General features: G+C 39.7%; 1 protein-coding gene and 1 long non-coding RNA gene across 2 annotated transcripts in view; both read left to right on the plus strand.

The window, feature by feature from the left end:
- LOC138965201 (RNA-splicing ligase RtcB homolog) overlaps window positions 1-15,490 on the plus strand; it is a 145,398-nt gene that overhangs the window by 51,016 nt on the left and 78,892 nt on the right. The window lies entirely within an intron of this gene.
- Window positions 5,120-8,866, plus strand: LOC138965212 (uncharacterized). Its single transcript, XR_011455359.1, has 3 exons — window positions 5,120-5,262; window positions 7,137-7,259; window positions 8,618-8,866. It is a non-coding gene; the product is annotated as an uncharacterized lncRNA (long non-coding RNA).

Consider the following 15,490-nt stretch of genomic DNA (forward strand, 5'->3'; position numbering starts at 1 on the left):
CCCTCGATAATAAAGATTTTGTCTTGTCTTGTCTTGTCTCTCTCTCTCTCTCTCTCTCTCTCTCTCTCTCTCTCTCTCTCTCTCTCTCTCTCTCTCTCGTGCGCTACCACACAGTATTGACTGCTTCATCTCTTTTTGAATGTAGTCAACGCAGGACACATCAATTAACATAATAGTTTGGCTTGTCAGTCTATTTATCGACAAAGAAGCGTGTAAGATGGGATGAAAGTGGGCGAACATGTATGTTCGTTAACGTGTATATTTCTCGTTGAAAAACAAACATGTACTCAATATAATTCTTACTCATTCCCACAAATATGATTTTAAGCTGTATGTGGTTTCAAAGAGACACATTTTGTATTGAATTGGGGTGTGAAGTTGGCGATTACGCTTTGTTTACACCTGGCGTCAGCGCGTTATCAGTATAGCCGAATATACGGCGTTGAACCTACTCACAATCAAAAGGTTAAAAACCTGGAAATGATATTAAGATGCTCTTTTTGATTTGCCTTCCTTATTTTTTTAAATTCAACATGTGTATGTTTCATTTCTTGGGACTGTTCAAATGTTTTACACTGAAAACCAAAGCCGATTACTTGCCTCATTATGATTTTTGTTAGCATACTGAATTACGTCATAATTACAAAAACAAACAGATAATTACGTCATTTTAAGTGGCACAAACGTGTACATGAATGCCTTCCCTTTCGAATGATTTACAGTTATAGAATTTCTGTCAAGCGGTTTAAGTTTTATGTCCGTTTTATGAACCCAACCCTCAAAACAAGAATCGTAACGCCAAAGAAGGAAAACATACACACAAACCAACGTTTTTCTCACCGGTGGTTTGGAATATTGCCCCAAAACTTTCGATTTAGTGTTGTGGTGTTAAAATCTATCAGAAAAATGTGTTTGCTAACGTGACGCCAAAAAGTAACCAAAACGGTCCTTTGCCGACTGACTAGATCTGTGTGTAGGACGAAAAATGTTAGATGGAAGTTTTTAATTTTGTTCATGATTATTTAATCTTCTGTTTTCCTTTTGTTTTGTTTTGTTTTTCGTTGGTGCGTTCGTTGTAGTTTTTATCTCACAATCAGTAAATATTAATGATTTACTTTGCAAAATCAACATACTGTATTGACCATGAGAAAGGGGGATAGACTAGTGAGGTGAATTTGCATAAGTATGCAAACAGTTCTAATTTTACTTTGAAGGTACTGAACTTGTCAAATCCAGGTGCACGGAGCCCCTGGGGCTTTTAGTCATACCTCAGGCAGCTATCCGTTAGAAGAACTACCAAGTTTCATTGACTTGCACCCAAAGAGTCAAGAACTGCGATTTTTTTACGAATTAATTTCGTACTCGGACCCGGCTGGTCTTGGCCTATTTTTGGATCTAAATTTAGATCAGGTAGATCACCACATCATGCACAAAAAGACACGTCACTAGCAAACAATGTCAGACGTCATCATGAGTTTGTGTAAAACAAAATGGAGGCCGGAATCACTCAGTTGAATCGAACTCCGACCAAAAGGCAACACGTAATAACTAGCTTAATTTATGCACTCGCGTGAACAAGAAACTGTCGAGCTTCACAGATGTCGTCGTTGGGTAGTTTTGGGTTTGTTTTACTACCATAGGAGGATTTTTGAACTGTAAATGCACTCAGCTGCAACAAAAACGCAAAACGAAGGCTGTGAGCTGCACTGTGCCTTTAAGCATTGCGTTTTGCCAGACGTTTGTTTACGTATTGTTATTTACAAGTTTGAATCTTTTTATGTTGTGAAAGGTACAGTAGGTTTTCAGCAAGTGCATACTGATTGAGTTTTTAATTTGCATTGTTTTATTCTTTATTGTATTTTGTTTCATTACCAAAGTAGCTTGTTGAAAGTGAAGTTGATGGACTGAGGTCCATTTCCGTATCCAGGTTTTAGACTTGTGTTTTGCATATACACATGGGAGGCTACGCTGCAGCTAGCTCCTCCTCTATCATGAGTTGTTTCCCTTGTCGTCTTCGAGAGTAAAGATGTCGGAACAAGAAGCCTCGAGTTTGTTTGTTTGTTTGTTTGTTTGCTTAACGCCCAGCCGACCACGAAGGGCCATATCAGGGCGGTGCTGCTTTGACATATAACGTGCGCCACACACAAGACAGAAGTCGCAGCACAGGCTTCATGTCTCACCCAGTCACATTATTCTGACACCGGACCAACCAGTCCTAGCACTAACCCCATAATGCCAGACGCCAGGCGGAGCAGCCACTAGATTGCCAATTTTAAAGTCTTAGGTATGACCCGGCCGGGGTTCGAACCCACGACCTCCCGATCACGGGGCGGACGCCTTACCACTAGGCCAACCGTGCCGGTGTAGAAGCCTCGAGTCTGTCCTTTGTTTGTCTGTTCAAGTCAAGTTAACAACACTCACACGGGAACGATAGCTTGGATATGAGGACGACAGTTATTGTGCAGGATATCTTTACCATCAAGTGATTGCCGATTGCAGTCTTTGTTATTGCAACACTTCAAGCAGCGAGGCGTGTATTCTAACCTGTCGTTAATTCGGTGAAGTCGACTTGTATAAGGCCAAAAAAAATAATAGGTGTGGTTACGGTAACATAGCCAAAAAAATAGGGTAGGTAGGTAGGCATTCACTTTTTTTTTTTTTAACTTTTTTTTCTGATGTGTACAAATTAAACCTACTTGACAGGGAAATAAGTGTGCGACTCGGGCGCTTTCGCTTTCATTGCGTTTCTTGCACTCGTTTTTTTTTTTTTTTGACAAATGTAATAAAAAGTTATAGGATCGGCCCCTAAAAATAGGGTAGGTCGGGTTACCGTAACCACACCTATTTTGTTTTTAGGCCTAAGACACGTCTACTTCACGAAGCTTGCTGGGCTAAGCTTTTGTACTCCATTTTCGGAAAAAAAAAGACTCCGCGAAGTCAACTTCGGGCTCAATTACAGGCAGCCTGAACACTGCAAATTAACTGGTGCACACAAGTAGCCTAATACAATGTTCACTATGTGTCAGTAACCAAACGTACTTCCAAACCTGGTTACAATAACAATTCAATAACAATTAAGTAGATGTGCAACGCCAAGGCACTGCATACCCCAGCGAAAGACAAACCTCTCTCTCTCTCTCTCTCTCTCTCTCTCTCTCTCTCTCTCTCTCAAACACACACGAACACACACACACCCCAAGTTACACACGTACACACATACACACTCACTCACACGCACTCACTCTCATACACAAAAAACACCCCCCCATACGCACATATAGACAGACGGACATACACACCTTTACAAACAAACACACATACACATACACTTACGCACACGCACAAACACACACCCACCCATGCTCTCTCTCTCTTTCTCTCTTATACAAACAGACACACACACACACACACACACACACATGTACATACACACGCATGTATGCACAGACACAGACACATTGACTCGCACAAATCTCATTAATGATGCATTAATTGACGTCAAAGTATTTCGACCGTGACGTATTCTTCTTACGCGAGCTTTATCCATAGACTTGGAAACTACGGAATTTCTACCCGTCCAAAACGGCCTTGGGTGGCGTTTGCTGAAAAATGGGGGCGACTATTGCACCCACCGTATTTTTGTTAGTATGGTCCCAATTTTTGGTGAACTTCCATCTCCAACTGTAGCACGTAGCCGGGCACAAAGAATCCTTCTTTATCATGTATTATTCGGTATGCACATTTCTCAAGTCGATTTGAATGGAAGCTCGCGTCATCATAATTAGCGTAGGTTCCTAAATGGTCTCTGCCGGAACACACTAAGGAGATGAAAACAAAATGGCAGCCCCATGAAATCCGAAAGGTCACGCAAAATAGTCGTGAATACTGTAATCGACTTGAGAAATGTGCATACCGAATAATACATGATAAAGAAGGATTCTTTGTGCCCGGCTGCGAATTTGCGATTCCTAAACGCCCCACTGAACGACTGACGTCACAGCCGCTTCGGCCTTTTTCGGAGGAACACCGCGTGCCACTTCGATCGCGTTGCACTTGCAGTCATTCGGCGAAGCCACCTTGATTATCAGTTAATAAAGTTATTATTCAGGCAATAGGAAAGAAATTAGTTTTTGGCTCACGTAGTGTAGCCTATGCGATGCTAACTTTTGTCTGTCTGTGCGTGCGTGGGTGCGTGTGTACGTGTGCGTGTGTGATAGAAACTTTAACATTTGACTGAACACCGAAATACTAATTTTACCGGGTTATTATCCAAGCAACAGCTTCAAAGTATTGAAGCAATGATCAACATTTCGTGGGCACGTATGTAGATACAGTGTGTATCCAAAGAAAACAGGTGGTGGTGGGTTTTGGGGGGGGGGGGGGTAAAAACAGGTGACTGGTTTGTGTTGTGTGTGGTATGTAACAAAAGTGTAACAAAAGAAACAAGAGGCGAAGCCTTCAAGGCTCCCGTAAGAAATCGACAAACAGTAACACAAACGCATTCACTCCGTCACACATACACACACACAGTAAGCATAGACACAGTGCAAGAGTGGGAGACGCTAGATCTGTCTGTCTGTAGCCTACTTACGGGGACACGACTGCCACTGAGATCGACACTGCCCTTTCGACAGCGCTTCCTCGCGCAGACACTGAAAACACGCTGTGCAGATCAACCTGCAGGAAATCTCCTTTGGTATCTTCTTTATCTATTTTTTCTGGAGCCGCTACGAAACCGAACAATGTGAAATCGTCTTCCCCGATACAGTAGATATTTTAACACTTCCACGTCACACTGAAACACTGAGCTACAGTTTAGTAACGTGATATGTTTTCAATTGTTCGTTCACTTATATTGCTTTCAGATTTAACACACCAAGATGAATGAAACAGTGGCACGGTTTTCGTTGCGAAAATGTGCAATGGCAGTGCTACGCGATCGAAGTGTGTATTATGTACACGCGGTGTTCCTCCGGAAAAGACCGAAGCGACATGTGACGTCAGTCGTTCAGTGGGGCGTTTAGGAATCGCAAATTCGCTGCCCGGCTACGTGCTACAGTTGGAGATGGAAGTTGAGGCATGTTCAAATAGTCCAAAAAACAACGATGGTATGGCTGATTTGGGACACGATCTACCTTGAGTCGGGAGATTTGCTATGAATACAATATTGACTACATTTCCACTTTCTACATCAGCGACTGTACAAATTTGGCTTGTACATCTTCCTGTCGCTAATTTTAATCGGTTTGGATCATCCAACAGGTAAGAGCAAGATTCATCCGTTGTGTGCGTGTAGTTTGTGTGTCCCACGGTGTGTGTGTTCGTGTGCGCGCCTCGGTGTGTGAGTGTGTGTCAGATTATATTGCAATAATAAATTTGTTAGAAAGTGAGAGCAAGGGTAGATCTAGATCTATGGGCCAGGCAGTACTGTCTGAGTGTCTCCGAAAGCGTGTTCAGTGTCATAGGATAATAGGCCTACGAGCCATTGTAGGTATGTTACAAAAAAATTCAAAATCTTCATTTAACATTTTGATCTATATCACTTGAAAGAGCAGAAAATCAGCATTCCAATGGTATATATAACTTTGAGATTGGATAAGTGTAACCCGAGTTATGAATTTTTAAAGTAATAAAATTCGTAATAGAGGCAAAGAGGATAAATTGAAACCATTTTTGACATTTTTCAGCTAAAATTAACTGTAACCTACACATTTGTTTATCAATATTGTTCAATTTGGTATCAAAAGAAAGGTTCAGAGCTCTATTAAACAACTATAAAAAAATAAAAATAAAATTTTTTATTTTTTTTAGTAAGTTAGTATGAAACTGAGAGCAGACGAACTTTACCGACCGCCATGTTGGATGGTGACAATCCGGGCGCAAAGCGGCGCATCCGTTAAAAGGTACTTCGCATCGCTTTATCGACTTGAAACAGCAGGAAAATAGTCAAACTAACTGTTCAGAGGGGCCTCATAAGAGTTCAAAGGCTATAAATTGTTTTATAAAAGTACCTCTTGTGTGTCTTCTTCGCCCGATATTCTGGCCGGCGAGCTCGACAGTGTTGGACTCGCCATCTTTCTCAATCTTAAAGTCAAGAATGTGCTCTACGTCTTCGACAGGGTGCCCATGTGATGTAAATTTGGAAAAGAATAGAAAAGAGGACCCCAAAACTGAGCCAGTGTGAGTGATCAGAAAATGGGGGGCCATTTTCAATGACGTCAAAAATTGAGCTGCGTGCGCACTTTGTAACATACCTAGCCATTGTGTAGTGGTGACGATGAAAGATACAGTTGTTGTTTTTCTGACAGTGACAAACTGACATTGACAATAAACGATCGTCAATGCATCAATGATTATGCACAGCAGCATCGGTTTCTTCTGAACTGCGCACTGTTGACTGAATTTCCCACGGTGGAGCAATGAACAGTAGACACTAAAACACAGCAAATCTAATGCATTGAAGCATTGCTGTAGATCTATCTCGTTCAACTAACAATATAATGCAGTGAATGGCAAATCTATCTCTGAATAAACTGTTGTGATCCTTATTTTTAAACTGTAAATGTCATGGCTCACACCGCACTCCCAACATTAGAAGTATGTGTTCTAAGCTGAATGCATGTATAATTTGATATAGTAAGTGTGTAAAGCCAAGAGTAACACTAACTGGCCCAAAACAATTTTTTGTGTATACAAATGAAGAAACTGACTTCACTTGAATCACTGCCACTGAAAGTGTGTCTATTGTGTATTTTTAGAAGGGTTATTCAACAATGACTTATTTTTCTGTTTAAATACTTGACATTTACTCTGCATGAACAGAGTCAGAGGTAAATTATTTTATTATTAATATTATTATTATGGTGAGCTTATATAGCGCGAACCACAAGTGCTCTCCGCGCTTTACATATTAATTTCTGCTGTTTGAAATGGAATTTTTTACAGACAGACAGACAAACAGACATTTTTTTACACACAATTTGCTGCTGTATAAACTATGATTGTGAAAGAGGGGATAAAAGAATCAATGTGCGAGTGGTTTAATTATAATACAGTTATTATTTATTGTTAATTAATTATTTTATGGTGATCTGAACAACGAAGTGACACCACTATTTTATGGTGGGTTTTTTCAGGCCTCCTAAGAAACCAGAGATGATGTGTGGTGAAGTGTTCATACAGCTCTTGCCTTCAGATATATGGATTCTGGAGAGGATTCAGACCGAGTGGGCATGCTGCTTTACAGACTACCCTGAAGAGTAAGTTACACATTTCTGTACCACTACCAAGTACTATACCTGCTTGTGCCTATTAAATTGTTATTGTAAAATTGATTTATGATATAAATTGGCACTGGTGATGGTAGTTTGAAGCTGTGTAGATGTTTTTGGCAGACTTTTGTACTTTGTGTTGAAAAGAGTCTATCTGTGTTTCACATTAGATGCACTTACAATCTAGATACATGTAGATACATTCAGCTATGTCAACACTTGTTACACCTGAATCTGAGAGTAGTGGCAGGAGATGCAAGTTTATTTTCACAAAGACATTACGGCTTTGTATAAAATAAATTCTTACATCTGTATGTATCCTAGCATGGTACAATATGTACTATTTATACAAAATGGTACATAAAGCTTGGTTTTAGTTCTCTTTCTCTTCTCAAATCCTTTGCCACTATTCTTAAAGTAAATTACACAGTGTGAATGAACTATTGCAGTACAGGAAAGTAAAACAAAAATTCAAGATAAAATGAAATCATTACTAATTTACTGGAATTATTTTAAAGGCACATACAGTTATTCTTCCCTTGGCTCACCATCCTAGATCTTGCCAGGCTTTTACATGGAATAAGAATGAATCTGTTCACTCGGATACTTCTACATTCCACACCCTGGCTTCTTCCTGCTCAGAGTTAGATTTTGTTGTGGAAACCATTCTCAGATTAACAAACATGTTACTTCTTTTAGTGACTGTTGAGAAATTCGTTCATAAACAAAATTCAAATATGCACATAAAGCACTGACTGTCAGGATGTCAATATTTGATGTGTCTGGGTGAAGTTATGTTCCTATCCCATGTACAACTACAACTCTGGCCAGATCTGAAATGGCCAAAATCAATGGGATCAACACACATCCCCAGTATCTTCATCACTGGAAAATGTGGTGGGTTGAATGTATTTTAATTAGAAAAAAAAGGCTGACAGGCGAGTGCTTTGGATCCTGAAAGTTCTGTTTTGGACTGAAATCGAGACACATTTCCCAATGAAACTGTATAGCGTTGATGCTGAAGAGCGAAACTCCGAAAGTGTGTGGGTTGAGGGCACACTTGTTTTTGACTAAAATCGAGGAACATTTCTGCCGAGCACAAAGTTCATACACGCACAGATTTTTTTTAATAGTTTAGATTACAATATCACACACACCATCCCCGATCCCAATAGTCATGTGAAGAGCAAGTGCTTCCTCCCCCCCCCCCCCCCACACACACACTGCTCAACAGTACACACCTTCTCCCCCCCAACACACACCCTCCCCTCGCTAACCAAAACTAACCAAAACCCATCCCCGTGAATACTGAACTTGCTCAGTTATATGTTTTCTTTATTTTTCAGGAAGGACCGCTACATTAGGGGAAGGCTGCTTGCACCTTGGTTCCTGGGTTCGCTGGGGGCGATGATCAAATTCAGAGTACAATCATCATTCTGTGCTTTTCCATCTGATTCGGCTGAGAATGCTTCCAGAGGTTTCTACACTACCCGTCATAAAAAAAGTAGGCAGATGCGTTTGAGGGCAGATCTTACTGATGAGGCTGTTGATTGAAAAACCAAGTATATGACTGAAAAGGCCATTACTTTCCCTACTTTATTCAGAAACAAAATTGGGTTTTCATGACGTAATGTCTATGCAGTGGAACCTACAACACAGACCGAGACACCCCCCCCCCCCCCTCCCCCGAATCAAATTCACAAAATCAAGCTTCCCGTGCTAAAATCAACAACACAAATCAGAACAACTAAACCGAAACATGTTTTGCATGTCATTAGACAGAACCAATCAAATCTGCATCCAAAACAGTCAGTTTTGTTCACATATATCTTGTCTAACATGAACGCTATGGCATGCTGAGCGGTGCAGTTGTCAATCCTCTCAGAAGGCAGTTTTTAAAGTCGTTTTAGCGGGTAATGAGACCAAAAATGGTACATTTCAGAACTCCTCAACGCATTGTCTTAAAACTGTCAGTGATTTGTGCTAACACATGTTGTTAAGTACAAAAATGAGACCAAAAAATGGTACATTTCAGTAACTCCTCAACGCATTGTCTTAAAACTTGTCAGTGATTTGGGCTAACACATGTCGTTAAGTACACACGGAATCTCAAGTCATGTGAGATATTAGTTCTGCTGGTGTGCGACATGCCAGAACGAATTTTAAAAATAAAAATGTACCCTGTCCAATGAACTGAATTTGTAAAAAAAAATTAGCATGCATTAAGAAAAATGAAAGCTTCAATTTACCTTTAATTTCATACATTTTCAACTATGACTGTTCACAGCGCACTTGTACGCACACACACATTCTTGGAAAATGAAAGAGCCATGATCAGTTAAGCGTGTCAGCCGTGAGCTTTGCTAGGCGTAGGCCGACATTTGCGCTCAGCGCTCTGAATGAGTCAAATTCGTAAAGATTAATTTTCGCGTTGAAATCCTCATACCGCCCATGTCTGATAAAATATGTACATGAAATTTAATTGTGTGGCGTATCTGTTATTGTTCTTGAAGATAACAACAAATTGTTTTTCAATGAGTCAGCAAAGACCTTCCATCAATTTAAGAACTCTTTCTGGCATGTCAATTAACAGCAGACCTAATGTCTCAAATGACTTTAAAATCCGTATGAACTTTTCCACATGTGTTAGCACAAATTACCGCAACGTTGAAGGCAATGCGTTGAGAAGTTACGAAAACGTACCGGTTTTTGTCTCATTACCCACTAAAACATCCTCAAAAACCACCTTTTACAGCTTCTCAGAGGAATGACACCAACACCAATCAACATGCCTTAATGTCAGTGTTAGACCAGATATGTGAACACAACTGACTGATTTGGATGCAGATTTGATTGGTTTTTCTATTGCCGTGCAGAAGATGTTTTGTTTTAGGCAGTTCTGATTTTTTGTCAATTTTAACGCGGGAACATTGATTTTGCGAATTTGATTTTGCGGGGTGTCTGTGTTGTTGGTTCCACTGTATAGACACTATGTCATATAAACCCAATCTGTTTTCTGAATAGGTTTGGGGAATGAATGGCTTTTTCAGTCATATACAGGATAAACCCAAAAAATGTAACCCTAAAACAATGCTAATAACTTCTACATCTGTTGACTGAATCACTTTATTTTTAAGGTACATAAACCGCAGCCAGTGCATGACCCTTCCACAAAGTGGACATTTTGTAGATCAAATGTAACTGGTCAAATGGTCTGACTTTTGTGCTCTATTTCAAAAATAAATTCCAAATTCGGCGGTCGACTCACTAAAACGAAGTTTGACCATGAGCGGTATCAATACTTACTTAATTTAAACCCTCCAGACTTTTAGCTTATATATTATCTGAATGTCTGAGTATACACCCCCTAGATCATCGGTGACCTGAAGAAAGCAGTTAGCTAGGTTCAGAGCAATCACTATACAGGAAAACTTTCGTTCCATTGACAATTTAGGATGTGTAATTTGGAACACATTTTTGAGAAATTGTAAATGTCGGACCATTCTACCTACAGACTCGGAACTTTGTAGAATGGTCGTGGAAGAACTGAAGTTCATGCACAACTTCCTCCGAAAACGGCGTATGGCTGCCTAAATGGCGGGGTAAAAAACGGCCATACACGTAAAATTCCACTCATGCAAAAACACGAGTGTACATGGGAGTTTCAGTCCACGAACGCAGAAGAAGAATGCACAACAACTATGAAAATATTTGCTAAACTCAAATGACTGGAACATTAACCCCTTTGTTGTAAAGTGCAATGTCGCGCAATTTTCATCAATGAAATGCATGCCTTCATCCACTGGAAATGTCCTGATCTTGTATAATTGCTGTATTCAAGTCACTGATTGTCTAATGTTCAGACCTGGGAACCCATACGATTTCGCCGTATTTTGTACGCATGATTGTCTAGAATACTTTTCTTTATTTGGTGTTTAACGTCGTTTTCAACCACGAAGGTTATATCGCGACGGAGGGAAGGGGGGAGATGGGATAGAGCCACTTGTCAATTGTTTCTTGTTCACAAAAGCACTAATCAAAAATTTGCTCCAGGGGCTTGCAACGTAGTACAATATACATGTATTACCTTACTGGGAGAATGCAAATTTCCAGTACAAAGGACTTAACATTTCTCACATACTGCTTGACTAAAATCTTTACAAAAATTGACTATATTCTATACAAGAAACACTTAACAAGGGTAAAAGGAGAAACAGTCGTCCAACCAATATGGGACTCCCCCTAACCCGCGTGGGGTGTCTAGAATACTATCCAGTGGAAAAACAAATACGACGATTAATATTCCTCGACTACTTTTCTTCACAGGCGCAACCCGAAGCAGATCCAGTACTTTGTCTTTGATTCATGATTACAAAATAGTAACCTTAATTAACAGTGCGACAGATGCGTGTGAAGCATGTTTAAATGTGGAGTACGCTCATTTAAAAAAAAATAGAACAAGTTTGTTTGAGAATACTCCAAGTGCAAAACAGGGATTCCCAGGTATGAATGTTGATTAAGGTATACTTTCGTGATTCGAATTGCCCCGAATGTTACAATCTTGAGCGCTTAGATCGGGCAAGTTTGGCTACCGCTCAATTTTAAAACTCGTACCGTTGAGTGGATCCCCGAAATTGGAAACTTAATTTAAAATTGCACAAAAGTCAGCCTATTTGATCTTCAAAATTGTCACTTTGTAGAAGGGTCATGCATAGGCTGAAGTTTATGTCCACAAATGTAGAAGTTTTTAACCTTTTTATGGGTTGCATTGTTTTTGGGTCAACCTGTATTTGTTTTTTTTTAATAAACGGCCTCATCATAAAGATTTGCCTTCAAACGCATCTGCCTACTTTTTATGACGAGTATTATAGTTGGCTCAGTGGCTAAAGAAACATTCTACAGGATGAATAAACAAACAAACAAATCTCATGATTCTCTATGTGTTTTAATGTGTGTGTGTGTGTGTGTGTGTGTGTGTGTGTGTGTGTGTGTGTGTGTGTGTGTTTGTGTTTTGGGGAGTTTGTTTTGGTTTTTAGAGAGAGGATGGCTGGTGGTTTGGATGGGGTGAAAACCCGAGTCACTGTGATTGTGGATAATTAAATTGTTGTTGTTGCTGATGTCAGTTTCAAGGCACTGTTTTTCTTGCAAACGCCAAGTTTGGCTTACTATTCTATAACTGCAAGGGCTCTTACATGAGGTTAGGCCATCTATACACTTTGATACATACCAAACATTTACATTCTGACTGGGTCGTGTGCAAAGTAAATGAATACATTTTGCGGATTGATGCCAGTAGAAGTTAAACAAATTAATTGATCAAACATTCCAACACTTCAAAGTAAACACACGGGTTTTTGACAGCTGGTATATGTTAAAGTGGAGGGATGGTCTTATTCCACGTGAAGCCTGCATGCCACATCTGAGTCGGTGAGCGAAATCGTTTACACTAAGTATGCAATCATTGTTCATCATTATCATTGAAACGTTCATACACAATGACACAACAAATGTTGTCGGAAACTCGAAAGAACACAAAAGAATAAAACATGATCAATGCAGCAAAACGCGCTACTTGTACAGAGTGGGTTACAATTTCATTCCTTGTTTAATTTAGCCTTCACATTTCCCTTATCATATCTTATATTTTAACATCGTTCTGTTCTTGTCAGCTTGAAATGTTTGTAGTTTTTACTCACGAAACAGGCCAGTCTTCTGAAGTCAGTGCAACATCAAAGCTAAAATTTCACACATGAGATGCATTTTGATGATCAGCTCTACCGAAGCAATGCATTTAAACTGGTGCAGATTAATGTTCAAATGATGTTCAAGCAACAGCTAGCTTCCTTATAGACAGAGTGTCTAAGTTACAAAATATAGTCATCTCAGTATCCAACTTCATTACCTCTGTTTCTTTGCTTGCTTAGAAGAACTTCTCAGAGTGTTTGCGGCATTCATCAAACAAGATCATACACATTAAAATATTGTCACTTCCTACTCATTGAATAATGTATTCATTGTATCTAATTATTCATGTTAAAGACCAGCACACAATTGCAATCATTTAAATATGTCACTGACATAAAGTATTCTACCCGATCTGGAAAAAAAGCAGAAAATCATAAGTGCATGATTCAAGTCACTGAGGATGTCTTGTAATTCGGTAGTGTTTCCATTTAATTTTTTCTCTTTACATCTCACAATTCTTTTACTAGTTTATTTTGTAAGCAGAACACCAGGCCAAAACGTTGTTGGCTCCTTTTGTACCTATTATGACATCACACATTTTTAAGGATTTGCTTGCTAACTTGCTTGTTTCTTAATTTGTTTAATCATAATGATCGCTCCAAATTAAATTCCTTCCTTTGTCTGGCACTCTTGTTCTCAACTCTCTCGATCCCTCCCTCTTAGCGGTTTTAGAGAGAGAGAGAGAGAGTGTGTGTGTGTGTGTTCGTGTGTGTGTATGCGTGTGTGTGTGTGTGTGTGTGTGAGAGAGAGAGAGAGAGAGATAGAGACTGAGAGAGAGAGAAAGAGAGAGAGAGAGAGAGAGAGTTGATCTATTATGTCTTGATTCCCTCATTTAATTTTCTTTTGTTGTATAGTGTAGAACTTAGAAAGCTTCATGACATACATGTGGTGCGGTTTTATGGTCGTTTAACTCTCCATCGGTGAACCATGCAATTATTTCTTTTCAACGATTGACTCGGTCTCTACTGACAACTCTAAACTCCACAAAACACGACTTTTTCAGTTCAGAAATGTCAGTCTCGCTCCCATAAATTGAAACACAAACTTAAATACATCCATACATCATTGTCTGTTGCAAAGTTCCAGCTTTGCTTTAAATGCACAATCATTAGGAGGGACACGGACCTTTTCCCAGGACATACCGACTGAGCCATCACTCAAATCTTCGAAGACACTGACTCAGCCGATATGCTGCGTACATCTCCCCGGCCGGGCAGTTTTAGCTGTCGTAATGTGCGGAAGAACTGAGAGAAACGTTTGCGTTCCGCTTATGTATGTCTTGTTTGCTTGCCAAAATAATATTGCATCGATCAACCACTTTCGCACTGTTACCATGCTCCCATGCTGGTTTGTTTACCACTTTCGAAGGTGAAGAGTTCACCGCGCCTGCGCAATGACGGAGATTTCCCTATGACGTCACCTGACGTAAAAACTAGATTTGATGACGTTACCCGTACACGTTCCTGAATACGTGCTGAAAGTGGCACATCTATGATCCAAGCAAATAAGAGAACAACGTTGAAGTGACAATGACTAGGTTTAAAATGTCCCTTATCAGAAAGTTCAACCTCAGTCCTTTGATGTTTATTAAACACATTTTCATATAAAGTTGGCGCTTCATATGGAAAAGTGGCTTTGAAATTGACCCTAATCCTTCTTTGGGCTCTGTAAATGTCGTTTGGGGCTATGGTTGTAAACGGTATCTACTGGTCACCCCAATGTATAAACTGAAAACTCTTTCTGCACCAGAACACGCAGAAAGGATTGTATCTGCCTGATGTCTGATGCTTTTCAAAATCCCCAACCACTAACACCTTCAAAACGGACATTAACTGACACTGTTGTTTTTCCCTATATAATCCTTACAATTTTTCCGAGACGTCGTCGTGTTGTGTATTTAGCTTGCCACAACCTCATACATGGTCCTAAAAGTTAAAGTTGAAGAAAATACTAAAGATAAATGAACAAGCTGACGCAGTGTCATTCGCACCGTGAATCCCCCCATGGGAACATACTAAAGTCTGGTTCCAAATAGGCTCAATTTCCTTCTATTTCTTTGTATTTCTGCCTCGTAGGGGTAGGGGTGTTCAAACCAAAGGCACCTTTAAACCAAAATTCAAATCACACATCTTACAATACTAAGACACTCAGCAGTGAAAGGGTGTCTGCTGGTAAAAAATTCCAAACAATCCTAAAAGTACTTCACTACTAAAAGTGCTTTTAAAAAGAGCCGTTATTTTTCCCTCTATATTCAGTATTGTGTTTTCTGCGAACATGTAGTCTATTTAGATGGTTGTTGTGTGCACTTGAGTTGCTAAAGCGTTTTCAGTTGGGCATATGTCGTAAAGCAAAGAATTAGCCCTTTGAAAACCATCAGAACTGTCACACAAAAATAACATTTACCTATCTCACCAACTGACCAAACATAGGGCTTTTCCTTGTATGTATTATGTATTGTCGTGTTTTTTGTAGCA

This window comes from Littorina saxatilis, linkage group LG4, assembly GCF_037325665.1.
Source record: "Littorina saxatilis isolate snail1 linkage group LG4, US_GU_Lsax_2.0, whole genome shotgun sequence".
In the NCBI taxonomy this organism is placed as follows: Eukaryota; Metazoa; Mollusca; class Gastropoda; order Littorinimorpha; family Littorinidae; genus Littorina; species Littorina saxatilis.